The sequence below is a fragment of the Zea mays genome, chromosome 6, assembly GCF_902167145.1.
Source record: "Zea mays cultivar B73 chromosome 6, Zm-B73-REFERENCE-NAM-5.0, whole genome shotgun sequence".
NCBI lineage: Eukaryota > Viridiplantae > Streptophyta > Magnoliopsida > Poales > Poaceae > Zea > Zea mays.
In genome coordinates, this window is record NC_050101.1 from 58,698,154 (window position 1) to 58,707,598 (window position 9,445).

Here is a 9,445-nt window from a genome sequence, read left to right on the forward strand (position 1 = left end):
TTTTGGACCTAAATTTGTGGATTGGGCATGTTCGTTGCGAAAAACAAAGAAATCGTTCCGGTGGCAAAAACTCGTGCTTTGTATGCACCCCGATACCCGTTTTCGGAATGGTGACGAGCGGCAACGAAATTGCGCGAAACCTCCCCAAACATGAGTTTTGGACCTAAAGTAGTGGATTGGGCATGTTCGTTGCAAACAACGAAGAAATGGTTCCGGTTGCAAAAACTGAGTTTGTATGCACCCGATACCCGTTTTCGTAATGGGTGACGTGCGGCAACGAAATTGCGCGAATCCACCCCAAACATGAGTTTGGACCAAAAGTAGTGGATTGGGCATGTTCGTTGAGAAAAACGAAGAAATGGTTCCGGTTGCAAAAACTCGTGCTTTGTATGCACCCCGATACCCGTTTTCAGAATGGGTGACGTGCGGCAACGAAATTGCGCGAAACCACCACAAACATGAGTTTTGGACCTAAATTAGTGGATTGGGCATGTTCGTTGCGAAAAACGAAGAAATGGTTCCGGTGGCAAAAACTCGTGCTTTGTATGCACCCTGATAGCCGTTTTCGGAATGGGTGACGTGCGGCAACGAAATTGCACGAAAGCACCCCAAACATGAGTTTTGGACCTAAAGTTGTGGATTGGGCATGTTTGTTGCGAACAACAAAGAAATGGTTCCGGTTGCAAAAACTCATGCTTTGTATGCACCCCGATACCCGTTTTCGGAATGGGTGACGTTTAGCAACGAAATTGCGCGAAACCACCCCAAATATGAGTTTTGGACCTAAAGTAGTGGATTGGGCATGTTCGTTGCGAAAAACGAAGAAATGGTTCCGGTGGCAAAAAAATCGTGCTTTGTATGCACCCTGACACCCGTTTTTGGAATGGGTGACGTGCGGCAATGAAATTGCGCGAAAGCACCCCAAACATGAGTTTTGGACCTAAAGTTGTGGATTGGGCATGTTCGTTGCGAAAATCGAATAAATGGTTCCGGTTGCAAAAACTCGTGCTTTGTCCCGATACCCGTTTTCGGAATGGGTGACGTGCGGCAACGAAATTGCGCGAAACCACCCTAAACATGAGTTTTGGACCTAAAGTAGTGGATTGGGCATGTTCGTTGCGAAAAACGAAGAAATGGTTCCGGTGGCAAAAACTCGTGCTTTGTATGCACCCTGATACCCATTTTCGGAATGGGTGACGTGCGGCAACGAAATTGCACGAAAGCACCCCAAACATGAGTTTTGGACGTAATGTTGTGGATTGGGCATGTTCGTTGCGAAAAACGAAGAAATGGTTCCAGTGGCAAAAACTCGTGCTTTGAATGCACCCCGGTACCCGTTTTTGGAATGGGTGACGTACGGCAACAAAATTGCGCGAAACGATCCAAACATGTGTTTTGGACCTAAAGTAATGGATTAGGCATGTTCGTTGCGAAAAACAAAGAAATGGTTCTGGTGGCAAAAACTGAGTTTGTATGCACCCGATACTTGTTTTCGGAATGGGTGACATGCGACAACGAAATTGCGTGAAACCAACCCAAACATGAGTTTTGGACCTAAAGTAGTGGATTGGGCATGTTCGTTGCGAAAAACGAAGAAATGGTTCCGGTGACAAAAACTGAGTTTGTATGCACCCGATACCCGTTTTCGGAATGGGTGACGTGCGGCAACGAAATTGCGTGAAACCAACCCAAACATGAGTTTTGGACCTAATGTAGTGGATTGGGCATGTTCGTTGCGAAAAACGAAGAAATGGTTTCGGTGACAAAAACTGAGTTTGTATGCACCCGATACCTATTTTCGGAATGGGTGACGTGCGGCAACGAAATTTCGCGAAACCAACCCAAACATGAGTTTTGGACCTAAAGTAGTGGATTGGGCATGTTCGTTGAGAAAAACGAAGAAATGGTTCCGGTGGCATGAACTCGTGCTTTGTATGCACCCTGATACCCGTTTTCGGTATGGGTGACGCGCGGCAACGAAATTGCTCGAAAGCACCCCAAACATGAGTTTTGGACCTAAAGTTGTGGATTGGGCATGTTCGTTGCGAACAACAAAGAAATGGTTCCGGTTGCAAAAACTCATGCTTTGTATGCACCCCGATACCCGTTTTCGGAATGGGTGACGTGCGGCAACGAAATTGCGCGAAACCTCCCGTAACATGAGTTTTGGACCTAAAGTAGTGGATTGGGCATGTTCGTTGCGAAAAACGAAGAAATGGTTCCGGTGGCAAAAACTGAGTTTGTATGCACCCGATACCTATTTTCGGAATGGGTGACGTTGTGATACCCGGTTTGCAAAGAAGAGAAGTTGGGGGTTGTTCTTTTTGTTTTTTTCCTCATCCGGTTGTTGTTTTGGGGATTTGGAATTTTGTGAAAAACATTCACAACTAGGGCAGTAGAATTTATTTGGTTTGACGCTAGCGTTGCGGTCGGGAGCTGTCGCGTGGGTTAGTTGGGCCGCAATAGGTGTTTCGGCCCATTAACCCTCCCAAACCCTAGCCGCCTCCCTCCTAACCCCCTCCCCCCATGTGCAGCCGCCCCCCCACTTCTCCTCCTCCCCTTGGCCGCTGCCCCCCCTGCCCATCACCTCCTCTCTCAATTTTTGCAGCCACCAAACCCTAGCCGCCCCCCCTCAATCCCCTCCTCCCAAGGTGCCAATCCTTGCCGCTCGGATCGTCGTCTCGTGGTGCGTTTCTCCAACCGTTTTGGTGGAGGGAAGAAGGGAGGAAGGAAAGGGGGAGAACCCAAGGTGATTTTTGTGTTCATCCCTTGTTCATTTGCGCTGCGATTCAATTGATTAGATGTTGTGTTTGCGATTAGATAGAGGGGGGCTGTCCAGAATTTTATGTGGTGGATGAACAGCGGAAGTTCTAGCAGTTTTTAGGGTTTTTTCGTGAAGAATTAATGGGGATCAATTTGGGGATCTTGTAGAACTTTGTTTTACCTTTCCAACGAGTATTTATGCGCTCAATTTGGAGTTAAAAATTAAAAGTTATCATCGTTTGAATCCGGGTGTGTGGCTGTCCAAAAAAACAGATTTTTCAGAGTGATGAACAGCAGTAGTATTAGCAGTTTCTGGGGATTTTTCGGGAGTAATTAGTGTTAATCAGTATGAGAATCATGTAGGGCTTTTTCTTATCTTTCCAACAAGTACTTATGCGCTCAAATCAGAATTATATTTTAAAAGTTATCGCTGTTTGAATCTGAGTATGTCGCTGCCCAAATCAGAAAAAAACAGATTGCAGGGTTTATTTTGTGGACCGTTTAGAGGTAATTAGATGTTAGAAATTAATCATGAGTCGTATACAAAACTTGTGGGAAATTTTATGTAGTTGTCTCTGAAGTTTTTGTTTGACACCACTGCTGTCCTAATTTTTAAGTTATGGAATTGTTAAGCAGCGCCGCTGCAGTTTGGTTAGTGAGGGGAGAATTGTTACCGCGGCGGGGTTGAGATTGCGCGTAGGTGCGGTGTTGTCTTTGAGTTTTTTTTATGTGAATTTGGTGCACTAAGTTGGGTGTCAAAAACAGGTGGTGGACTTCCGGATCGTTCTTAGGGATTTTGCCCAAACTTCGGTGAAGGCAAGTAAAACTGTGATGGTTATTCCGTCTGTCAGATGAGGAGTCTTATACTTGTTTATGTTGTGCTATCATGTTCAAATTCATATTTTCTTTTGAGTACCATCATTTAAAAATGTTCATGTTTCATGGATTTCGTATGTTGAGTTTGAGGTTTGATTATGTTACTCAAGTGGTTATTATGTGGAATGGTTGGAAATAAATGCCTAGCACATTTTTATTTGGGAAGAACTTATGATGTTGTCATGCATAATGCACTCATCATCCATTGCATTGAAGTTTCGTCGCGATCTTATGGTCCGACCGTACCGGTACATTGAGCATCATATGTTGCCCGAGAAGGGGTATGGTGCAGCTTCATATCCTTAGAGATATGGAGGCAGAAGTCATTATTGCATTTGTAGCCATGTGCATTCATGGGAGAGGTGTTGAATCTATTATGTGGATGTGGATAATTTGGACTTGTGCATGGTGATTCTACTTGGCGTTGAGCTTTTAGTTACTTGTTTACTTGCTGCAATTTACTGTTCAAAAGAAAAGAAAGAAGTCCTGAACACGTGGTTGTGTAAGCACAGTTGATTTACAATGTCCTATTTGTTGTTGTTATGTTTACTTGCTGAGATGTGTTATCTCACATCTTGCATTGTTTGATGTAGGCACCTAATTTCTGCCTGGGAATAGAGGGATGTAGCAGCACGGCCACTACACCTTTAATAAAGGAACCACCATTTAATAACGTTGTTAATCAGAGTTGGACAAGTCTAGTGAATTGCTTTGTTCTTGGTTGAGCGTTTATTTTGGGGTGGGCTGAGTTTCTTATCCCATTTGTTTTGCTTCAGTTGGGTCATAATTAAGTTTTACCACTTTTGCATTTCAGTTTCTACTATGTGAATTATATGTCTTTATATCTTGTATGAGCTTCATGTTTCCCCTCCTTGTTATGCTAGTTTTCAAAGGAGGTGCTGCCGGATTTTGCTATATATCCTTTCTTTATTACTTCTCTTGTGTTGAGTAAGTTTGGTGGGTGGGGTTTGTGGTATTATCCATTGTATGTGACCAGTGGGGTGTTACAGTTGGTATCAGAGGAATAGGCTGTAGGTCCTAGCAAGTGGAGTAGTAATAAATTGACACACTGCACATGTAGGATGGGATTTCTGTCTTGCTATTGATATGATTATGTTATGGTCTGTGCTAGCTTTGACATTATCTGAAGAGATGCTATGCTTATCTCATTTACTTATTGTACTCATCCCTGTGGCTGCAGCTATGTCGCCTCGTAGAGCTCGGGGTAGTCTGCAAGCTCCTAGTGGGGACTCGATGAGTCCGGTAGCAATGTTAGCCACGATGCAGGCCATGCAGCAGGAGTTGGCCCTTCTGAGGCAAGCCATTCCTGTCGCCCCTGCGGGTGCTGCTCAGGGTGCTGGAGGTGGAGAAGTGCCCAGGGGCGCTGTCCCTGCGGGTGCTGTTCCAGGTGGCGGGGCCGAGGTGCCTCTTCCAGTCAGTGGTCTTTCTCTGATGCAGTGGATGGGCATGAAGTTGGATTCTTTTGATGGCAGTGGTACTCCGGTCGAGGCGGCAGATTGGTTGACTTATGTGGAGGATAAGATGAATGTCTTCGAGATTGCATATGGAGATCGGGTTCGCTTTGGCACTCAGCTGCTGAAGGGAGAGGCGCAAATTTGGTGGAGAGGCGTCCAGGCAGCGCACTCCTCCTCACCAGGAGTCCTATCATGGGATGTTTTCATCAGGCAGTTCGAAAGGAGATTCTACCCGGTCACCTTTCTGGAGAAAATGAAGATTGACTTGCAGTCCTATAAGCAGGAGAAGAAGTCTGTCACAGAGTATGAGGTGGGCTTCTGATGAAGACATCCACACTACTGATACATCTATGCCAATACAAGTACCAATTTCTGGTCCCATTACTTCTGGCCCCATTACTCGCGCTCGTGCTCGTCAACTCAACCATCAGGTGATTACACTCTTGAATGCATGTCCATCATAGTTAGACCATGGAGACCCGTGCACTCTTGTTTTGCTTAGGAACCAGGGAGAAGACCAAAAGGGAAAAGGATTTGAACATGCTGGATTCGGACTGCAGAAGAACACCAACTTGTGACGGTCACCACGGTCACATGCGGGCTCGGATTGGAATGTTCAAGCACAACATGGAAAGTGATGAGGACATCACTATGAGTACGACACCAGCAGCACTCGAGCCCGTGCCACTTCCTTCATTAGCTGGGCCAATCACTCGGGCCCGTGCCAGAGATCTTAACTTCGTCATGCTACTGAAGAATGAGGGCCCAGAAGAATAGACGACCAGCCCAACTGAGGCCCATAGTGGACGACCTAGGGTTGGCCGCCCCTAGGGGCTGCGCCCCCTCTATTTATCCAGGAGCTGCGCCTCCTTTATTCTCGAGTTTTGTTTTACGTTAGCCTTAGCTACTCTCGAACACGCGCAAATCTGCGCTGTCTTCGTGTATTCAGAACTCCACCCTCGAGTAATAGATTAGATTGCTCGCATCTTGTTCTTGTTCGTTCTTCGATTGCGCACAGGAAACGATCTTCGTGATCAGGCCGATCTCGCATCAGCAAGGTCGGTAACCACAGGGAGTTGGTTCAGCGATTGCATTGGCGCCTCGGGCTTGCTCGTCGTAGTCGGATCGCAAGGGTCATCTTCCGCCAAATCGGAATTATCTCTACTCGCCGAAAGATCGGGCACCTCAGCTACATCAATTGGTATCAGATTTCCAGGTTGATCGGTGAGTTTATCGAGCGTTTTTTTTCCTACAGTCCACAAAACCACATAAAAATTCAGGTTAGATCTTATCCCAGCACCCTTTTGAGCCTCGCACTTTCTTTCAATAATCTGCATTGTTGAATTTGTGTGCTTTCGCGTCATTTGTTGCTGGTTGCATTGTGTTCTTCCACCATTCAAACCCTAGCGCCGCCACCATCTACCCTTTGATCACGCCACAAACCGAGTCAACATCGTTTCCTTGTTTTTCTCCTTCGGTTACGTAAAAAAAAACAGAAAAAACAAACCGAGTCAACAGCCGTTTCCTTGTTTTTCTCCTTCGGTTACGAAAAAAAACAGAAAAAGAAAAAACAAACCGAGTCAACATCGTTTCCTTGTTTTTCTCCTTCGGTTACGTCAAAAAAAACAGAAACAAAAAACAACGAAGGAGAAAGGATACGGTTGTTTCATCCCGGTCGTTTGAAAACATAACTTGAGGTACCTTCCTTAAACCGGGCATATCTTTTCGCTCGGGTGTCCAAAAAATCTGAAATTTTTACAGGAGCTAGTTGACACCATTCTGAGGCCGGCCAAACTCACCTACGGTCTGTTTGGGTTTCGGCAAAATTGTCAAAAAAATTCAGGAAAATAAATAAAAAAATCCGTCAAAGTTCTCGCACGCTTTTCAGAGAACTTCCTGATTTTCTATAGACCACATCTGATATCTGTTTTAGGTGAAACTTCGTGTAGCTCCTATCTTGTTGCTTCTTGTGCTGAGAAAAATATCAAAAAAATCATACTAAAAAGAAAAACAAAATCACCTGTGATTTCTACTAGTGCCTTTTTGGCATCACTAGTACAATATTTACGGTACTGCCATTCTGCTAGTTCCATCCATCCTTTGCACCTGTGGCCAGCAATATAGTTTCGTGTTTTGCACTATAATTCAACTTTGCATTATTGTTTGATCGTGCTAATCCTTGACTTGAGTGCAGCCTACCCAAAACTCCACATATTTCTACGACGAGAAGGTTTCTGTTTCTCCAGGCAATCGCTAATCCAATCTTTCACCGGTTCCACCTGTTGGTTGCAGTTCACCACTGTGGCTTGGTAAGAACGGATAAGAACTTGATAACAACACTAGTGTGAGCGCCTTGTGAGCAGTACACCCCTGTTTTTGTCGTTGGTTTTTTTTTCTCCTTTTGGTGTTTTGGTGTTTGCGCTAACTATGGCAGGAGCACACGACATGGTGGATGCCCAGTTGCAGGAAGTCAGGGGACAAGTTGATGGACTTGCTGCTGACATTAGAACGATGCATGAACGACTTGATTCAACGGTCACTTCGACGACCGAGCGTTTCAACCAACTTGACCTTGCTCAAACGGCGACTCGCACCACACTCGACACCATCCTGGCACGCCTTGATGCATTGACCACAAAGATGGAGCAGGAATACGGCGGTGACACTGAGCAGGACGATGGAGATCGCCGTGGTCGTGCACGTCGTGTGGTTCGTCATCCCCCTAATGACTTATTTTCTAAGATTAAATTTAAAATTCCATCTTTTAATGGTAAATATGATCCTGCTGCATATCTTGATTGGGAATTAGAGGTAGAACAGAAATTTTCATGCCATGATATTCCTGCTAATAGCCAAGTGAAGGCTGCCATTAGTGAATTTACTGATTTTGCTTTAATTTGGTGGCGTGAGTATAAACAAAAACTTCCCATTAACAGTGTCATTACTTGGACCCAATTAAAAACTGCCATGCGCCACAGATTTGTTCCTTCCTATTATGCTCGTGATTTGCTTAACAAAATGCAGCGTTTTCAACAAGGTTCACAATCTGTTGAGGAATATTACCAGGAGTTGCAAAAGGGTATGCTTCGTTGTGGTTTGGTTGAGTCAGATGACGCTGCTATGGCGCGTTTTCGTGGTGGTTTGAACAGGGAAATTCAGGATATACTTGATTATAAGGATTATTTTGATATAACCACATTGTTTGAATATGCTTGCAAAGCTGAACGTGAAGTGCAGGGACGACGATCAAAGACATATACTAACTCTTTTGCAGGCCGGGGTCCAACACACAGCTCAACTCCTTCCAGCCCTGCACCTCCTACGCCTAGCACTACATCGCGCACAGGGCCGGCCAAGCCAGTGGCGCCCCCTGCCAAAGGCGCCGCTTCTTCCACAGGACGTACACGGGATATTCAGTGCCATCGTTGCAGAGGGTTTGGGCACATGATTCGGGACTGCCCAAACAAGCGTACCTTGCTTATACGTGACAATGGTGAGTACTCTTCAGCCAGTGATTCTGAGGAAACTGGTCATGCTATGATTGCCACTAACCATGCAGAAAATGAGGAAGTCCACGTTGATCCCATCGACGCCGATAGGTATGAGAGTCTTGTTGTGCAGCGTGTTCTCAGCACACAGGTTGCCCAGGCCGAAAAAAATCAGCGACACACTCTATTCCATACCAAGGGCGTCGTGCACGAACGGTCGATTCGCATCATCATCGATAGTGGCAGCTGCAACAATTTGGCAAGTACAGCGTTGGTAGAGAAATTATCCTTGCCCACTCGCACACATCCACATCCGTATCACATTCAATGGCTTAATGATGGTGGTAAAATAAAGGTAACACGTTCGGTACGTGTCCCCTTTTCGTTGGGTTCTTATTCTGATTATGCTGATTGCGATGTTATTCCTATGGAAGCATGCTCTTTGTTATTAGGTCGACCTTGGCAATATGATACTGATAGTTTACATCATGGTCGTTCAAATCATTATTCTTTCATGTTTAAAGGCCAGAAAATAATTATACATCCAATGACCCCTGACCAAATTTTGAAAGATGATCTTACTAGGGCTGCTAAAACTGCACAACAAGTCAAATCGACATCAGCCGCACCTATTAAATCTGAAATCAAGTTGCACTCTCCTGTTTTACTTGCTACACGTGCTGATTTTGATGATCTCCATGAAGCTCATATGCCCTGTTATGCACTTGTATGCTCGCGAATGCTTGTTCCGCTTGATGATGCACCGTCTTTGGATATACCCCCTGCTGTTGTTAACCTTTTGCAGGAGTATGCTGATGTTTATCCTACGGACTTACCACCGGG

General features: G+C 45.2%; 1 long non-coding RNA gene across 1 annotated transcript; it reads left to right on the forward strand.

Annotated features, from left to right (window-relative positions):
• The first annotated feature begins 2,522 nt into the window (after positions 1–2,522).
• LOC118472185 (uncharacterized) lies at positions 2,523–4,572 on the forward strand. Its single transcript, XR_004850172.1, has 2 exons — positions 2,523–2,749; positions 3,529–4,572. It is a non-coding gene; the product is annotated as an uncharacterized lncRNA (long non-coding RNA).
• The last annotated feature ends 4,873 nt before the right edge of the window (positions 4,573–9,445 follow it).